The 17,118-nt window shown below is 47.9% G+C and overlaps 1 non-coding gene across 1 annotated transcript; it reads left to right on the top strand.

Moving 5' to 3' along the window:
- The first annotated feature begins 7,387 nt into the window (after positions 1-7,387).
- Positions 7,388-7,515, top strand: LOC129665233 (small nucleolar RNA SNORA17). The gene has a single exon (XR_008718352.1). It is a non-coding gene; the product is annotated as a small nucleolar RNA SNORA17 (small nucleolar RNA).
- The last annotated feature ends 9,603 nt before the right edge of the window (positions 7,516-17,118 follow it).

The raw sequence follows: 17,118 nt of genomic DNA, 5'->3' as shown, positions 1-17,118 counted from the left end.
AAGAAAGAAAGAAAGAAAGAAAGAAAGAAAGAAAGAAAGAAAGAAAGAAAGAAAGAAAGAAAGAAAGAAAAGCAAGCGGGCTGGGCAAGCCATGGAGAGCAATCTAGAGAGCAGCACTTCCCTGTGGCCTCTGCATCAGCTCCTGTCTCCACGTTCCAGCCCTGTTTGAATTCCTGTCCTGGCTTCCTTCCATGAAAGACTACAATGTGGATATTGGCCAAAGAAACCCTGTTTATAAATAACACCCTGTTTTTGGCTATGGTGTTTCATCACAGCAACAGAAACACTAAGATAGAAGTTGGAAGCAGGGCAGTGAGGTGTTGCTATGACAAACCTGACCATGTTTGGGGGAGGACTGTGGAAGGCTTTGGAACTTTGAGCTGGAAAAACCATTCATGTTGAGGGCTCAGTGTGATGTTTTGTGAGAGTTTGGAAGTTAAGAATGCTGAGAGTAGTGCAGAAGATGGAAGCCTGGCTTGTGAAGTTTTAGAGGGATGTTTGAAGATTTTTTTCAGAACTGTTTGCTATTTTGAATTAAAGTTCTGTCATTCTGGTCAGCTGGGGCTGAAGAGTGAGCCTTAATTAACAAGAGACCAGCACCACTGAAGTGAAACATTTGCGTTACTGGGATAATTGATGCTGTTTGCTGGAGCTAAGACATTAGCAGTGATTGAGAATAGAGCAGCACCACTGAGGTGAAGTCTTCTGGAGAGTATCTCCTCGGGGTCGGCACACACAAGCTGTGATTCAGAAGTGGCCGAGGTTGTATCTTGCATTGGTAGCCAAACTTGGTAGCGTAAGAGCCACCCGGCAGGTACCGGTTTTGAAGAGGTCAAGCAGAGCAGCTGAGGCTTGGCACTGTCAGACCAGAAGAGGCTGTTGGTGAAGGCCCAGGGCTGAAGGGGTCACACAGAGAAGTTGGGGCTTGGTACCATGAAGAGAGCCTATGAGAGGCTGTTGGTGAAAGTGTAGCCAGTTTCTGCAGAAGACTCCAGCACTTTGGAGATGCCCATACCCCTAGGCTGACCACCAAGAACAGCAGCAGGGAGTGGAGCCAGCTGGAGCCTGAAAGACAAGCTGTGTGTGCTGCAGAGGGCAGAGCTGGAGGTGTGACTCAAGCTCCTCAGAGGAGCCCGGAAGATCGTGAGTGGATCCCAGGTAATGAGTTATTTGTACTGTTAGAGTTTAGTTTTGCTTGCTTTAGATTGTGACTGTGCCCTGGTTCTTCCATTTTGAAGAAGGTATTTAATTTAATTTTGATTTCTATAAGAATCCCACAGCTGAAAGACTTTGAACTTTTAAGAGATACTTTAAATTTTTAGAGAGATTGGTTATTTTATAGATACTGAAAATTTATATGTTTGAATTTGTAAAGAACGTGGGACTTTTAAAGTTATTTGTAATGTGAGATCCTGGGGATGAATAAGAAAGGAAAGGTGTAGCTTAATAGTGTGTGCTGTGTGTCAAACTGACAAGGGGCCAGTTGTGCTGGCTACTCTCGTCTCAACACACAAACTAGAGTGATCTGAAAAAATGAAACCTAATTTGAGAAATGCCTCTATGAGAGCCAGCCGTAAGGCATTTTCTTGATTAGTTTACTGATGGAGGGCCCAGCTGTTGTGGGTGGTTCTGTCCCTGGGCTGGTCTCCTGGGTTCTGTAAGAAAGGAGGCTGAGCAGGCCATGTTAGCAAGCCTGTAAACAATACCTTCCATGGCCTCTGTATCAGCTCCTGCGTCCAGATTCCTGCCCTGTTTGAGTTCCTGTCTGTTAGGCCCAGCATGAGCCTAATTTTCAGAAGGTATGAAGAGAACCCAGGAGACTAATCATTGATGCAAAATCACAAGAGGTTTAGTTTGACCATTGCGCAATGGGGTCACCCCTGCTGGTCAGCAAGGCACTGGGAGACAAAGGCCTTGGGTTTTTAAAGGACAAGATGCAGGAATTTTCTGGGGTTGCCTTCTTGGCAATTCATGATTGGATGAGGTATTTAACTTTTAAAATAATTGGTTGGTTCTGGGCACCCTTAGGTCTGGTCAGCCCTGTCGTAAATATCTGATCTTCAAGTCAGTTTGGAATTTCCTGCCATATGAGATATAGCTGCAGTTAACGGTGGGAGAGTGATTAACTCATCCCATGTCTGTTCTGAGGAGTGGGAGCTACAGGCTTTGGTCAAAGGTCAGGAGCTATTTAGTAGAAGGATTGGGGCCATTTGCCTCAGTTTCCAAACAAAGTGCATCTCCCAGGTGCCTGCCGGTGATTTTCCCTCCACTTAGTAGAGATCTCTGCTTGTTCTTTTCCTTATCTCTGCCCTCACAGATGGCTAATGTCAGGAACTTTTACATTCCTCTGTTCTCTGGAGAAGCACTAAGAGGCTTTAATTAACATGGGACTAAAACTTGAAAATATAAGTTATAAGACAATTAAAAGAACCATCGGTTACAAAGTTAGTCTGATTCTTTCACTGTCCTTGATTTCTTCAATGATGGTCTGCTATGTGTATGTGTAAGCCAAATAAATCCTTTCTTCCCCAACCTGTTTTTGATCATGGTTTTCCATCACAGCAATAGAAACCCTAACTAAGATAGTTGGGTTTTTAAGTAAATGTCCCCAGTCTCTCTATGGTCTAATCAGAGATGGCAGATGTCATGGGCATGGTCAGGCAAATTCATGGGCAGACGACAGGTGTTCAGTGGGTTAATCAATATCTAAGAGAAAGCCAGAATGCTGCTGTGGGAACACTTGATCAGTGGTGCTCTAACGATGGCTGAACTCCTGACGGAGAAGAATTCATGTGATCATCTGTCATGGTTTACACCATACAAAAGCAAGGTTTATAGGGAGAAGTGCTTCTCTGCCCCCATGAACAATTACTGGTTAATTTTTTGATCTTTGGTAGGTACAAATCTGAGTTAGATGCACACAATGGAAAACTCCCCAAAACCCTGAACTCCTGGTGGTGCTTCTGCCTGGCCATAGGAAGTAGGTTTTGCTGTGGGTGGAACCAGGAGTCTAGATGGACCCGTGACAGCTGTTCTTTTCTTCTCAAAGGAAAGTTTGAATTTCCAGCATGTAACGGGTGCTTGGACAGTGCAGCTAGAGGATAGGAGGAGTGCCTTGCCTCTTCCAAGCTCGTCATTTTCAGGAGTAGTGCCAGCACACACGTGGCCTTTAAGGTTGAAAATGTGTAAATCACTGGGGATCTTTCTCTTTCCTTTCCTCCCAAATGCAAGTCGGTTGTCCAAGTGGGCACCACCTACCAGCGCCTCCGTGCAGCCCGTTTTCATGCCTGTTTGCTGTTGAATTCTTTCCAGCCAACAAAAGCCCAATCGTACCATGTCACAGCCCTACACCAAACTCTCCAGTATCTTCCTTCTGACCTGTGTATAAGCCCTACATTCTACCAAGGCCCTGCTTGATCTGGCCTCTTCCCACTTCACCAGCCTCACTTTGTGCCCTGGCACCTAACTGTTCTCTTTGTTGAATTGATATCTTCCCACTTAGGACTTGCTATAAACCAACCAATGATAAAGATTTGTTAGGTAGATAGATGAGGGCTGGAAGATAAATAGATGGATTGGTGATTAGAGAAATGGTTGAATGATGAATGGATGGGAGATGGATAAATAAAGGATTTATAGACAGGTGGACGAACAGAGGGACGAAGTGACAGAGGGATAGGTGGGTGGAAAGATGACAGGAGTAAACGGATGGATAAGTGGGATAATGGGTGAATGACTGGGGCTTGTGGCTGGCTGCCTAAATGAATGGCTCTATGGGTGGGTGGGTAAATATATAAATGGATATATATAGGGATGGATGCATGAATGAAGGGATGGATAAATGAATGCTTGTACACAGGCTAGATAAATATGTGGACAGATGATGATGAGTAGCCATGTTTGATCAGAAGATGGAAGCCGTCTCTTGGCCAAAGTTCATGGCCAACCTATGAGCGCCAAGCTGTGGGGTGCTCCCCTTCACTGGTAGTGAAGAAGTCACTGGTGGTTCTGGCTTCTGTGCCGTGAGCTTTGGAGAGACATGGGAGCCCCTGGCACAGCCCAGCCCAGTCTGAAGCACACACTATAGCTCCCTCCCCATGGCTGATATGCCCATTTGTACTTGTGCCTCTTCTTTAATCTTTCACTGGTACTTCAACTTCCCTCTCGCATTTTAAATTTCCTCTGTTCAGGTGGTTGTCTAAGGCAGGGTGTGTGTTTCCTCCCTGATCACTCTCATCCCATCAATCAGTTCTGTGGAACACACAGTCTACCTCCTTGGATCTGCAGCTCACAGAGAGCCATCACCCCGGCTGTCTGATGCTTCTTGTTCTTGGTGCATTTTGATTTATTAAACATTTTTTCAGTAAAATTCTGCATACGTTTAGCACATGGAAAGCCCTCTCCCTCCCACAAAATAGAAAACATGAAAGAGGGAGGCATCTAGAGATTTGGGTGTCTAGACTTCCCGGTTTCTGAATACAGTGCACTTTCAATATTTTCAAAGCCTCTTCACTTTGTAGCAGGAGACTTCTCTAAAATGAATTTCTAGATACTTCCTGGCATTGCTGGCTTCTCAAAGTACATATGTATGCTGGCTCTGTGTTGCGTGAACAACAGCCTGGGTTGGCATCAGACAGCCAATAGAAAAGCCATTGACTTGCTGAATTATTTTGGGAAAGTTGCTTAACCTTGCTGAGTCTGTCTTCAATAAGTTTTATGCTTAAATGAGCGAGATATTTGAAAAATTGTCAAAACAACACATAGTTTGTACTACTTTTCTTTCAATTCTTTTTCTACCTTAAATTTTTCTTTGTGGGACTGGGGACTGAACCCCAGACCTCATCTCTTCTAGGTAGGAGCTCTATCCCTGAGCTCTAGCCCTATCTCTCTCTTTACCTTTTGTTTTGAGACAAGTGTCTCACCACATTGTCCAGGCTGACCTTTAATCCTTGGCAGCCTTGGCTTTGAGCGCCTGATCCTCCTGACTCAGCTTCCCAAGAGAGTACATGTGTACAACCATGCCTGGCTTATCCGTTATTTCCCAGGGAAAGTGTGCGTTGTTCTCCAAGTGGGCACAACAGCCTATGGAAACTTCACAAAACCAAGGCATCGAGGAGACAGCAACAGGCGCTCAGACAGATGCTGTCCAGCTGCGTAACGCCTCTCACCAACACACATTCCTGCACTCATTTAAGAAGTCCCTGTGCACTGGGCACCATGCATTCTAAGGTACACTGGAAACCATCTCTGCGGAAAATCTAACAGACACTCGTGAAACTGGGACCTTGCCAAAGTACCTGGCAACCAGAGAGGAAGGCATGTGGGAAGAATGGTGAGAATACATGGTTATCAGCCAACATGGCAGGACATGAGTCCTCATGCTCACCATGCATGCCAGCCACAGACCTTATATAAAGTAACAGCAATTTTCATCTGGGTGATTATCATCATCGATGTGTGTGTGTAGCATAGGCTTTGAATGTGTATGTGGAGATAAGACTGGTCTCACTCACAGCCCTTGCATTTGAATTTTGGTGTATTTGTTGTGACATGGGCACTATTAGGATATACCTTACGTGGGTTAGGATGGGCAAACTGTGAAGGTAGCCCACCCTCCAGTGTGTACAGCGGGATCTTCCACTGTTACCATCTCTGGGTGCAGTACCAAGCCAGCCAGGAAACAGAGGGGGATTTATCCAATGTTACTGTTTCAGGTCACACCAAGAGCCCAGTTGGTCAGAATAAAGATTGTTCAAAAAACACTTCAAATAAATGAACAATACCAAAGGCAGACAATTAAGTACTAAACAGACACTTCTGGCCAGTCTGTGCAAAATTAAAGCTGTGGGAAGAAGGCTGGCTGCTTACTGCCTTGAATATGGACGTTCAGGCCTACACAGCCAGAGGCAGCTCACCAGTGGCTGAGCTGTGCTCGCAAAGTGACTTTTCCCTAAATGTAACATGAAAATGCCTGAACAGTCAGCCTGAGGACTGACAGGAACCTCTCCCTGGGTAGCTTCATGTCTCTGTGCGTGCTGCAGAACTGCTCTGTGGGCAAAGCCATTCACTACAAGAGTGAGCAGGGCAGAGACGTAGCTCCCAATGCCTCTTTCCAAGAGAGGCCCTCGTCATTAAAGAGGCTGGCAGCTGCTGACCTCATAGTTGGCTCAGGTCTGTCTATAGCCTCTAAAAGATCTGGCGCTGTGCTTGGGAAGTGGTGTAGACCCCAGTCCTTCAGCTATCACTGCCCTATGTATGGAGCAGACAAACAGGCTCCTGAATCTGAGAAGACAGGACAATGTGAGTCTGGATGAAACTTGGTTTATGAATTGGATTGGGATTAATTTTCTTGGAGCATCTCTCTACCCTGCAGCAAATGAATGACTTTCTTGGGCCTCACGAATCCTAAGCTGTAAACTGAAGTTCATTTGGCCCATTGAGATACCACTGTTACCTGGGGCTGACATGGCTGGAAGTGCCCTGTCAGAGCATACGGTCAGTTCTCTCCTTGTTCCTCTGAGCAGCTAGTTCATAGACTGTTGCGTGTTGATCATGGGGCGTAACTGTGCTCTGTGCCCTGCAGCTCCTCTGCCACTGACATCCCTGCTTGTCAATTTGCCTGGCAATGGGCATTTTTGTGTTTTGAGTAGCTCTGTGTCTCTGGTTATGTTGCCCTCTGACCTGCTGACTGAGAGGCGTGAAGAGGGTGTGAAAGGGGTGTGAAGCCGTCTGCTTGTACACCTGTCCAGTGGCTACCATCTCAGTCTTCTCAGCTCCAGGCCTGTGGCTGAGGCCTACCACACCTGTGCCCGGCCCAGTGCAGCCAGCAGCTTTTCAGGCCCGAGGCTTCCACTGTGACAGACAGTCCCTTTCCCTAGAGTGTCATTGCTGCCCGAGGCTCATCAGTGTTGCCACACTGCCTACAGGACAAAGTTCAGATGGGTTAATGTGACGCGAGGCCCTGCTGATCTGTTCCCGGTAGCATGTGCTCTCTCTGCCCTCCCAGCCCAACCTCCTCCAGCCATCTCCACTAACGTCTTCTAGTGTCTTTGTTTCTCAGACTCAGGGCTCGCTGCTGAGGGAGGTCCTCTCACTTTCTGGGCTGGGAGAGTCCCACACATATTCTAAAACCTAAGCTCAAAGGTCCTATTTTCCCCAAGATTCATAGCTAGCTCTCCACCTACAGATGGGCCCCATGGCATCTTGCCTTGCTGTGGCCTTAGGCCTCTGGTGTGTCACTTGTGGGGAAACTTTTGGGCCTAATACTGGTTAGTTTGTGCACAGTATTGTCTGCTAAAGTTATAAGCATCGAGGCATCACTTTAAGGATAGGAGGTGAGAAGGAAGGAGAAAGAGAAACAGCAAGGCAAGCTTAGAAACAGGGAACCTGTGCCCCAGAGGTGTTGTAGGTGTGGCTGCTGTGCCACATGTGAGTCAGTAGGAGGCACAGAGGAGAGGCTCTGCTTACTCTCAGGGTCTGACCTATGAACGTCTGAATGATTGATAGCCTAACATTCCCTGAAAAAGGGGAGCCTGAGATAGCCACCAGTCCAACACAGGCAGGCCCAGACTGGCTCCCAGGATAGGGAGCAAGCCAGAGACTAGAAGAACCCCCCCCTCACCTGGCCCTGTGGGCCCTAGATGGGAATGAGCCTGAGACAGAGGACCTTTGCAAGGGGCTACTTGGGTGGGCCCAGGTGAAGAGAGAGCTTGAGAGGACCACCATACCAGCACCATGGGGCCAGATCTGGAGCTAGTCTGACATGACCACCAGTGGACAGCGGGGTAGAGTTGACCCTGGTTGCAAGGTTTATGGGTTAGCTGGCTGAGCAGCTGGGATACCTCTCAGGTCCAGATCAAGGCTTTGAATTGGCCCACCCCAACAGAAGGGGCCAGTCCTGCGACTACAGGATATCCAGGAGGAGTCCCCGTGAGGTTCCAGTGTTGATAGAGTAGCAGAAGCCAGAGGCCTGGGATGAGACCAACCAACGATTGCAGTGAGCCTTTGCAAGCAAAGAAACATGGACAAAAGGGTACACTGTGGACACACTGTGACATACCACAGCTTCCACAGAGAAGTTTGTATGTCTGCGTGAGCGGGAAGGCTGCGAGGTGGAGGGCAGGTATGAGGGGAGGAGGAGATGAGGAGGATTGGGGCATGTAATGTGAACTTCACAAAGGACCAATAAAAAGGTTAAAAGAAAAGAAAAAGGACTGCTGGGCCATTTCATGAAAGGAAGGAAGGGAGGGAGGGAGGGAGGGAGGGAGGGAGGAAGATAGGAAAAGAGAGAAAGAGAAAGAAAAGGAAGAGGAAACAGCAGCCTGTGGAGATGGCAGGCCCCAAATTCTGAGTTTATTCAGATGCTGATCTTTAGAGTTCAGTCAACAGGCACATCACCAGCAGCTAAAAATTAAGGGAAACACCAGTAGAGGGGTCTGTGAAAACCAGTTCTCTTTTGCAGGGTTCCCCTGCGTAGCTTAGGCTGATGTTGTTCAAGCTGACCTCAGGCTGGAGGGTCCGCTGCCCTAGCCTCCTCAGTGCCAGGACTAAAGATGCGTGCCACCATGCCTGAGTCTTAAAACACAGACAGGCCTCCCTGCATTCCCGTGCCCATGGTCCTTGGGGCGCTTACCCAGCCTGACCCTCCTCCCTGGCTCCATTCAGATCACTGTCGGTAGCTGATCCTGAGGATTGCTGGGGTTCCCAGGCAGGAACACTGGAGCCACGGTGATCAGGGCTCGGATCATGGGGGCCCTGTTTGCCAATTCTCTTCTTCTATTGTGGTATTTGACATTAACGTGAGATCTTGGAGATAAGAAAGAAAAGGTATGGTTAAACAATTATTTGTCTGTCAAGCTGACAAGGGGTCAACTGTCATGGTTAGTTTTCTTATCAACTTAACATGGGTGACAATCATTCTGGAAGAGGGGACCTCAGCTGAGAAAATGATCCTACTGCATTGGCCAGTGGACAAGCCTGTGGTACCTTTTCTTTACTGACGATTGATACGGGTGGGCTCATCCCACAATGGGTGGTGCCACCTCTGGGTATGTGGTCCTGGATGGAGGAAGAAAGCAGGCTGAGGGAGCCACAGAGAACAAGCCAGGAAGCAGCATCCTCTGTGGTCTCTCCTTCAGTCCCTACATCCAGCTTCCTGTCTGGGTTCCTGCCCTGAATACCCGGGACAATGGAGTTACAGGCTGTACGATGACATTACCCCTTCCCTCCCCAGACTGCTTTTAGTCATGCTGTGTTATCACAGCAATGGGAACCCTAATTCAGACATTAGTGAAGAGATCTGGGTTCAGCTTTGAGGTGATTTGGATTAGGCAACTTAAGTGAAGGCCCAGGGCAGGCACTGCTGAGAGTGAGCAGCACCTGATCACTAGAGATCCCAGCCCTAGACTGTCAACAGCCTGCAGCCTGCACACTTAAAGAGAAGCTTAGCAGCAGGGTCATGTGACATCTTGTGTGTTTTCTCAAGAATCAGACGTTCTTTATCCATCCTTTGTTGTGAGCACCTAACAAATCATCACAGCACACACAGCACAATTCCTGGTTTGTTTTCTAGGAAGAAGTCATATTCTCTTGAAGCTAAGCTCATTTTCCTGTTGCCCTTGGGACCGTGTGGTCACACTGCAGCTAACACACCCCAGAGGCCTTGGGAACCAGCTCTCCTGCCAGGTGGGCTTGTCCTGCTCCCTTCTTATGAAACCAGCTCTCCGTGCTGTTCTTTACAGAGATAACTTGCATATGTTTATACTGCAGATAGCTCCAGATGCCCTGACAGGAGGAATTGTTAAAACTGTGCCCAAGTTTCTGAGAGATTCTTAAGTCAGAAGTGATACTCTGATGAAGGAGTCAGGGCCTCATTCACATCAGGCAAGACTGGTGGGGCTGGCTCAGCCTGGCTTTGGAGAACTGACTGTGCACTTCCGGTCCTCAGACCAGCAGGTTGAAGGCATTCACATGGGGATATTTATAACCCAGAGGTTTCTAGGTGCTGTAAGGGCCAGTTTCAAGTTCACCGGCAGCCACTGCTTCTGCTGGAAATGAGAACCAGAGAGGTCAAGTACATTTCAGTGTCGTGCTGCCCACCGGTTGAGATGTGCTGGGGAGGGCTTCTTAGAAAGCTGTGGATGGGATTTCAGGTAAGTGCAGAATAGAGAGATGAGGAGACAGATCTACACTTAGTAATGCAGATAAATACATTGACAGTATTTCTCAATGTATTCAAAGGGGCTCGTCCATCCCTCAAAACCTGTGAATCCAAACTTCCTATATTAAGAAACTTTGGAGATGTAATTATGTGACCTTTGTAGCAGAAATGTGACTTTGGATATCTGGTGGCCTAGGTGTTTGTTTGTTCGCCTTAACAGAAAGTGGAAAAGCTTTCCTGGCTAGGTCAGGAAGGTGAGAGAGTGAGAGCCAAGCCTGTGAAGACAGAGGGGATCATGCGCCAGCAGGCCCTTGCCAAGCAGAGAAATGGTCCTCTCCTGATAGCTGGTATGAAGACAGAGATCAGTGAGGAAACCAGCCCAGCCTACAGCTTGATTTTAATTAACAGAGACCTGTAGCTCAGTTGGCAGGGTGCTGGCCCAGTGTGCATCGAGTCCTCCTTAACTTCCAGCACTATATAAACCTGCATTGGTACTTCCTGCCTGCATTCCTGGCACATCAGAAGTTCAAGGTCATCCTCAGCTGCATGGGCCAACGACGATACATGAGACTTTATCTCAAAAGAGGGGCAGAGGTAGGCAAGAGGAATTGGAGCGAGAACTCTTTCCAGGGATGTCAAGTGACAAGACAGAAATAAGGACTGTAGGTGACACTGGGGCAACAAGTGCAGACAACCATAGAGCTGGAAGATCAGCAGCAGTGAGAAGGAAGGGGGTCCCGCAGACCTGCCTCCTGCTTCTGCCCTCTCCCGACCCCAGGGCTCCTATCACCTCCTGTCCCGACCTCAGGGCTCCTATCTACTCCCCCTTTGCAGTAAGTTAATCTCAAGAGTGGTAACAAAGTTCATCAGTCTGGACCTGGAGAAAAAGGCAGGATTCGGGCTGCTATAGTCTAAGTGGTTATTTTGATGAGGGAGGGGCATGATCACTCCCTTGCAGCCCCTCCCACCTCCAGAGAAAGGGAAGGAAAGAACAGATTACACTGGCTATTTTTTGCCCTCCTAGCCCCCTGGCCCTTATTGCTGAGAAAAGCAAGCCAAGTGGGAGGAGCTTGGATTATGGGAGGGTACAGCCCCATTCTTGCTCTCTCCCATTTTGCCCACTCCCATTCAGACTTGGTGGGAGGAGGGCGGCTATTTGAATTTCTTGTCTGAAACTCCTCTGTATGGACAGAATTCAATATTTTTCTTCCTCAAAGCTACCATCTACCTATCTGGGATAATTGATTCCTACTTTTCCTATAGCAGTAGATTGAGTTTGTGGAGGAAGCAATTTTAAGTGGCAGATGTGCAGACAGAAACAATCAAAGCCTGAGTGGTTGCTCTCTGAGATTTCTCTCAGCAGGAATTTCTCCCACGAAGGGGTAGACTGCCATTCCTGACAGGCACTGTGGTCATGCCGCCTACTGCTCAGGGCCATGAGATCAACGTCACAGGCTATGTTCCAAGTGAGGAGCTGGGTTCTGGGTCCACTGTTTCAGGCATGTGTGACCTTGGATGAATCCATGCCCAGTGTCGTGAAGTGGTGCTGAAACTAAATACCTGAAGTTGACAACAAAGACTGGCCAGCACACCAAGGAATGCTTGGGAAGTCATTAGAATGGCTCACCGGCTGTGGTCTAGCCAATCCAACAATGGCTGTGTACAAACAGAAAGCCCAAGAGGCTGGCTATCTCAGCTGGTCTTAGTGTGTGCTAGGATCCTGGAGAAGTAGGCTCTGATGCCAGTGGAGGAATGTACTTGCCAGAGATAGTGAGGGCAAGCAGGCAAAGAGCAAGAGCTTCTGTCTTTTGTGTCCTGTGTATAAGCTGCCACCAGAAAGTGTGGCCCAGGCTAAATGTGGTCTTCTGGATTCAAAAGATCCAGATTAAAGGTAAGCCTCCCCATTCCACATTATCTAATGAAGAGTATTCTATCATGGGCGCACCCGCCTGGGATGGGTTTTAGTTCATTTCAGATGTAGTCAAGTTGACAACCAAGAATAGCCTTCACCACTGCCAAGCAGCCTGTTGTATCAGAAGCTCTGTCCCTTTAGAACAGTGGTTCTGAACCTTCCTAATGCTATGACCCTTTAACACAGCTCGTGTTGTGGTGACCCCAACCAGAAAATTATTTTCATTGTTACTTCACAACTGTAAATTTGCTACTGTTAGGAACTGTAATGTAAATATCTGTGTTTTCTGGGTCGTAGGTAACCCCCAGGAAAGTGTTGTTCCACCTCTCAGCACAGGCAGAGAGCTGCTGCCTGAGAATGGGCTTCCTTAGTGTGCTGAGGAAGTGCCTCAAGACAGCATCTGTCTTCCTTGCTCTCAGCTGACTGAGCATCTCATTTGGGTGGGGCACAGCTGGAAAGCACTCTGGTAGCTTCCTGCTGATCAAGCTGTTGGAACAGCTCTGCACGGGTCACACCCACAGCCTGGGTTACTTGAGGGGTTTCGGGAAAGGGCTAGCTTTGAACGCGATTGGCCTGCCTCAGCTTCCAGAGTGCTGGGGTTACAGGTATGGCACATGCCTGGCTTTGAAGGCTTTCTTCCTTCTGAAGACACTGGCTCCTCACTTGTCTCCTCACTTGTGTAGACACGTGATGGTGAGAACTGGAGGAGAAGGTGCGCTGGCTCCGTCTTCATGTTCTGTCTGTCTCCTCTGCCCTCTTAACCCACGGGTCAAAGTCCCCTCAGTCCTGCAGGTCAACATGCTCATCACTGAGAAATCTGCCTGGGACTAAACATAGGGTTATCTGGATCTAGAAAGGCACAAAGCTGCCACCATGACCAGAACTACCCTCAAGAAGTGAAATGAGGTGGCATTAAAGCCTACTGTTCCCAGAGAAGACAGGAACACTCACCCCTTTTATCAGTAAGACCCTCCCTCCTGGAGTCCAGAAGCTGATTTGCAAATAAAATTCTGCGTGATCCATCCTTTGCCCACTGAATAAAACCTTGGTCTTCCCTAACACTCGTCTCACAGACACTGGTTTTCCCAGGAGATGTGCTTGGACCTTCGTCCACTCTGAGCCTCAGTTTTCTACCCTTTCAGGGTTTCTGTGGTGCTTAGATGGGGGTGCTGCGATTCCTCCCTATGTCGTGTTTGTGAGCAACACAGCCTAGACTGTATGTACCCAAGTGTGACAATACTCACACATGGCACACCACACACCCAAGTGTGACAGTGCTTACCGAGGCACACTGAACACTGTTCTCAGCCCAGCCCTCCCTCTGTGTCACTTTGCACGGAGGCAACTATTCCAGGGTTTCTTGCCGTCGGACTTCTGGGTGCGTTTGGCCACTCATGGACAGTAGAGACTAGAAGATGGCAGGAAGTACTTGCTAGGGTCCCTTTCCTTCACTTGCCTCTGGGTGTGTCTGGCTCTCCCCTCCTATTCCAGGGCTCACTCAGAACGTAGCAGAATCTGACTGGCTATAGTAGGGGTCCTGGCCAGTTCCACGTGCTCACCCCACTAGCTCATCATCTCGACAATCTGGGGAAAAGGAGGTTTTAGCCACTGGCCCACTTTGCAGATGAAAACATTGAATCTCAGAGTGGCGGACTTGCCTGCTACCATCTGGTATAGCCAGAAAGAGACTCAAGGTTACCAACATGTCTAAGGCTGTGGCCACTTTACTAGCCAGAGGTGAAACAGCTGTGCTGGTCTGGCTCAAATCTCCCTTCTGTTAGCCAACTGTGACCCCAACAACCAGGCCTGCTCTAGCCCCCAATGCTGAAGCCCCAAGAAGCAGGAATTAACCTCCAAGTCCATGGCAGTTACTTGTGACAGGCACCCGAGCTAGGCTGTGGGAAGCTCTTGAGGCTTTGATGGGAGCCCAGATCCCATGCAGGCACTTCCAGGAGATGACTTGCTTTGAACAGATCACTCAGTATAAAGGAGAAGAGAAAGTGAGGGGGTGGAGGAGGCAGAAAAGGGAGAAGGCGAGAGGAGAGGAAGCCCCTGATTTCACAGAGCCCAACCCCACAAGAGTCTCTGATGACCAGCAAAAGGCTTTGAAAAGTGGAGGGCAGCATACAGACCCCACTCTCTGAAAGTGGGGGTGGATCCTGGCAGCTATCACATGGGGACCCCTGCTGTGGAGCCAGAGGGACCTCGAATGAGTTCAGGTGATAAAAAATATATATATTAAAGTTAATAGAGAGCCGCCACACTGCCTTCTAATTCCCAGTGGGAATCCTGGGGGCAGAGCGCGTCAGGCTGCTGCGTTTTCGTGCCCAGCCAGACTCCACACATCCTGAGAGGTCGCTCAAAGCTAGGGAACATTCGCTCTGCTTGGGATGAAAGAGTCTTCGTGTAAAATGTGCCAGGCAGGCATCTTGGTTTGAATGGCTCTCCTGCAACGTCTTTCCTTCTAGCAGATCCCACAGTGCTTGCTGGCTACAGGTGATAATATGTGCAGTAGGAACCACAGAAAAATGGGGTGTCTGCACCTCTGATTAGACAAGAGGGGCCCTGTGGATGCCCCAGGAAGAATGCCCAAATCTGGGTCAAGTTGCTTCCATGTTGAGTCATTTGCTGCCTTCCTCCTAGTGTGCTTAGAAACACTCATTGCCTTACTGGCCAAGCAGGCCCCATGTGGTCCCAGCCCTCGGTTTGTGTTCATTTTACCCTGCACCACTCTCCTTTGGCTGCCAAACTCCAACTTAGCAGCAGCCCTCCCCAGTTCCTCACACACCTTCTCCATCATTGCTACCATAGGCTCTCTGCTCATTCATTTTCCTCTCTGTGGACTTTCCTTCAGTCACATTCCCTGGCCTCAGTTGCTGAAATGCCAAGTTCTATCTTTCTACAGAAAAGGCTCTGTTTTTTTTTCTGTCTCAGCATCGTTTGGAGAAATCCCACAACACACAGTTCTTTATTGTCCATCCCTTCAGTGGCCTCGTATGCCTCAGCCCCAGATTCAGAAAATTGTCTATTTATATACCTGCTGTGTTCTCAGTGTCCAAGCACAAAGCAAAGACTCTGGGACATTTCTGGTTCTCATGTCTGGGTGGTGCAGGGAAGGAGGTAGAAAAACAGACCTGGGGGATGCTGCAAGATGTCTGGATATGATGGGATTCCTGGGAAACTGAGAATGCACTCAACAACTGGAAGATGGTACATCAGGGAGGAACCAAGCAAAGCTTTCTACTTTCCTGCAGGAGCCTGACCCTCCATGGGAAAACACCATGTGGGCAAATGTGCAACTTTATAGGTTCTTCTCTTTCCTGCCCTATATCCTGCCCCAGTTTCACCCCATATCACTAGGTAGGAGAGAAAGAAGGATGGGGCGGGGCGGGGGAGATAGATAGAGATCCTTGAATCTAATTTTCTTTTTGTTTCTTCTCCAAGCGTGACTAGCAACAAATCACAAGCAACAGCAAACAACACCTACCCTCACCCCACCCCTGCCCAACAATGACCAACAACCACTGACCCCACCTTTGGGGCTTTGGCATTTATATACTCTCTGAAAAGCCTCCAGAATTCCAAACATCACACAATTGCAGAAAACTATCTGCTTCAGGCAAAAACCACACCTCTGATAGAGCATGAGGCAAATCATAGTCAGCTGCTTCAGACAGTGAGAAGCAGCCCAACATCCTGGGGTTTAATCTGGGGTGAAAACAAAAAACATGTTCTTAAAATATTTCTTTCTTTTTTTTTTTTTTTTTTTCAGAAACCAAAATTGCAGAATTGTCATTACAGATGCAGGCTGTGAGTCTGCCACTTCTTTTGGGTCTGGAGCATCAGCTCTGTATTTCATCACCCATTCTGAGATCACACAGATAAAAACATTTTTTTCTAAACTGACAAAAGAGCCAAGGACGAGTCACTCAGAACAGGTTCTGTGGTTAATGATGGGGACATGCACTTGTATTTTTGAATAATATGAATACATTATTCAGACAATGTGACCAACAGAGGAATTAAGAGATGAAGTGACTTAGCTGTGTAAAGAGAGGGAGGAAGAGAGGCCAACAAAAACTTCTGAGTGTCTGCTAGTGTCCAGGTCAAAGGTCAACAAGTAAGTGTCCGAGAGGCAAGGTAAGAAGCAGATTATTTGAGGATGGGAATTGAAAACCAGAAACAGTTAAGAGAGGAAGCTGCCTCTGAGCTTTGAGGGGAGGGTTGTTTTCAGTTATAAGCCAGATAGCACTATGAATTTTTTTTTATGTTCCTATGACTTTGATACAACTAACTTACTTAATACTTAAAGTGATACTTACTTAATTTACTTACTTGAACAGGTCTTACCCTAGAACTTACAAGAATCTGCCTGTTTCAGTCTCCTAAGTTCTGCATTAAAGATGTGGGCCACCATGCCTGACCTCAGTTATCTAGATGTAAAATTGTGGTTTGGATACAATTTAAAAAGTTGTCATATTTTCTCAGACATAAATTCTTTCTGGAATGAAAGGACCTATGATATGACATCAGAGAGGGGAGTTAGGCAGAGGCAGGTGTTGGGCTCCATAGCAACCTGGAAGACTCTGCGACCTGCTTCTCCATGTGTTCTTCTCCTAGGCTCCCGGGCTGGTTGCACAAGCTGGTGCCTGTCTGGCATTGTCCTCCGGTCCTGCCCCAGCCTGAACTCTGGGAAATAGCTTGGGTCTCTGTGGTGGTTAAGATCTACCAGCAGCTTGACTGTGCTTGAGCACAGGCATGTCTATGAAGGTATTTCTAGAGAGGTTTAACCAAGGAAGGAAGACGTCCCAAATGTGGGAAGCTGCCTCTCATGGGCTGGGGCCCCAGACTGAATTGAGGAATGCTGAGCCCTAGTGCTCACCTCAGCTTTCTGACTGTGATAGAATAAAACCAGCTGCCTTAAGCTTCCGCAGCTGTGGAGAAACATATCCTCCAATGATGAGTCCAAAATAAACCTTCCTTCGTTTAATTGCTTGTATCGGATCATTGTAATGTAACCCATGAAGTCCTGAGCAGGCCTGTCTGG

The sequence above is a fragment of the Psammomys obesus genome, unplaced genomic scaffold (assembly GCF_907164565.1).
Source record: "Psammomys obesus unplaced genomic scaffold, mPsaObe1.curated_primary_1811, whole genome shotgun sequence".
NCBI classification, from domain to species: Eukaryota; Metazoa; Chordata; class Mammalia; order Rodentia; family Muridae; genus Psammomys; species Psammomys obesus.
Note: the sequence above shows the minus strand (reverse complement) of the source record. Positions and strands in the feature narration are given on the sequence as shown.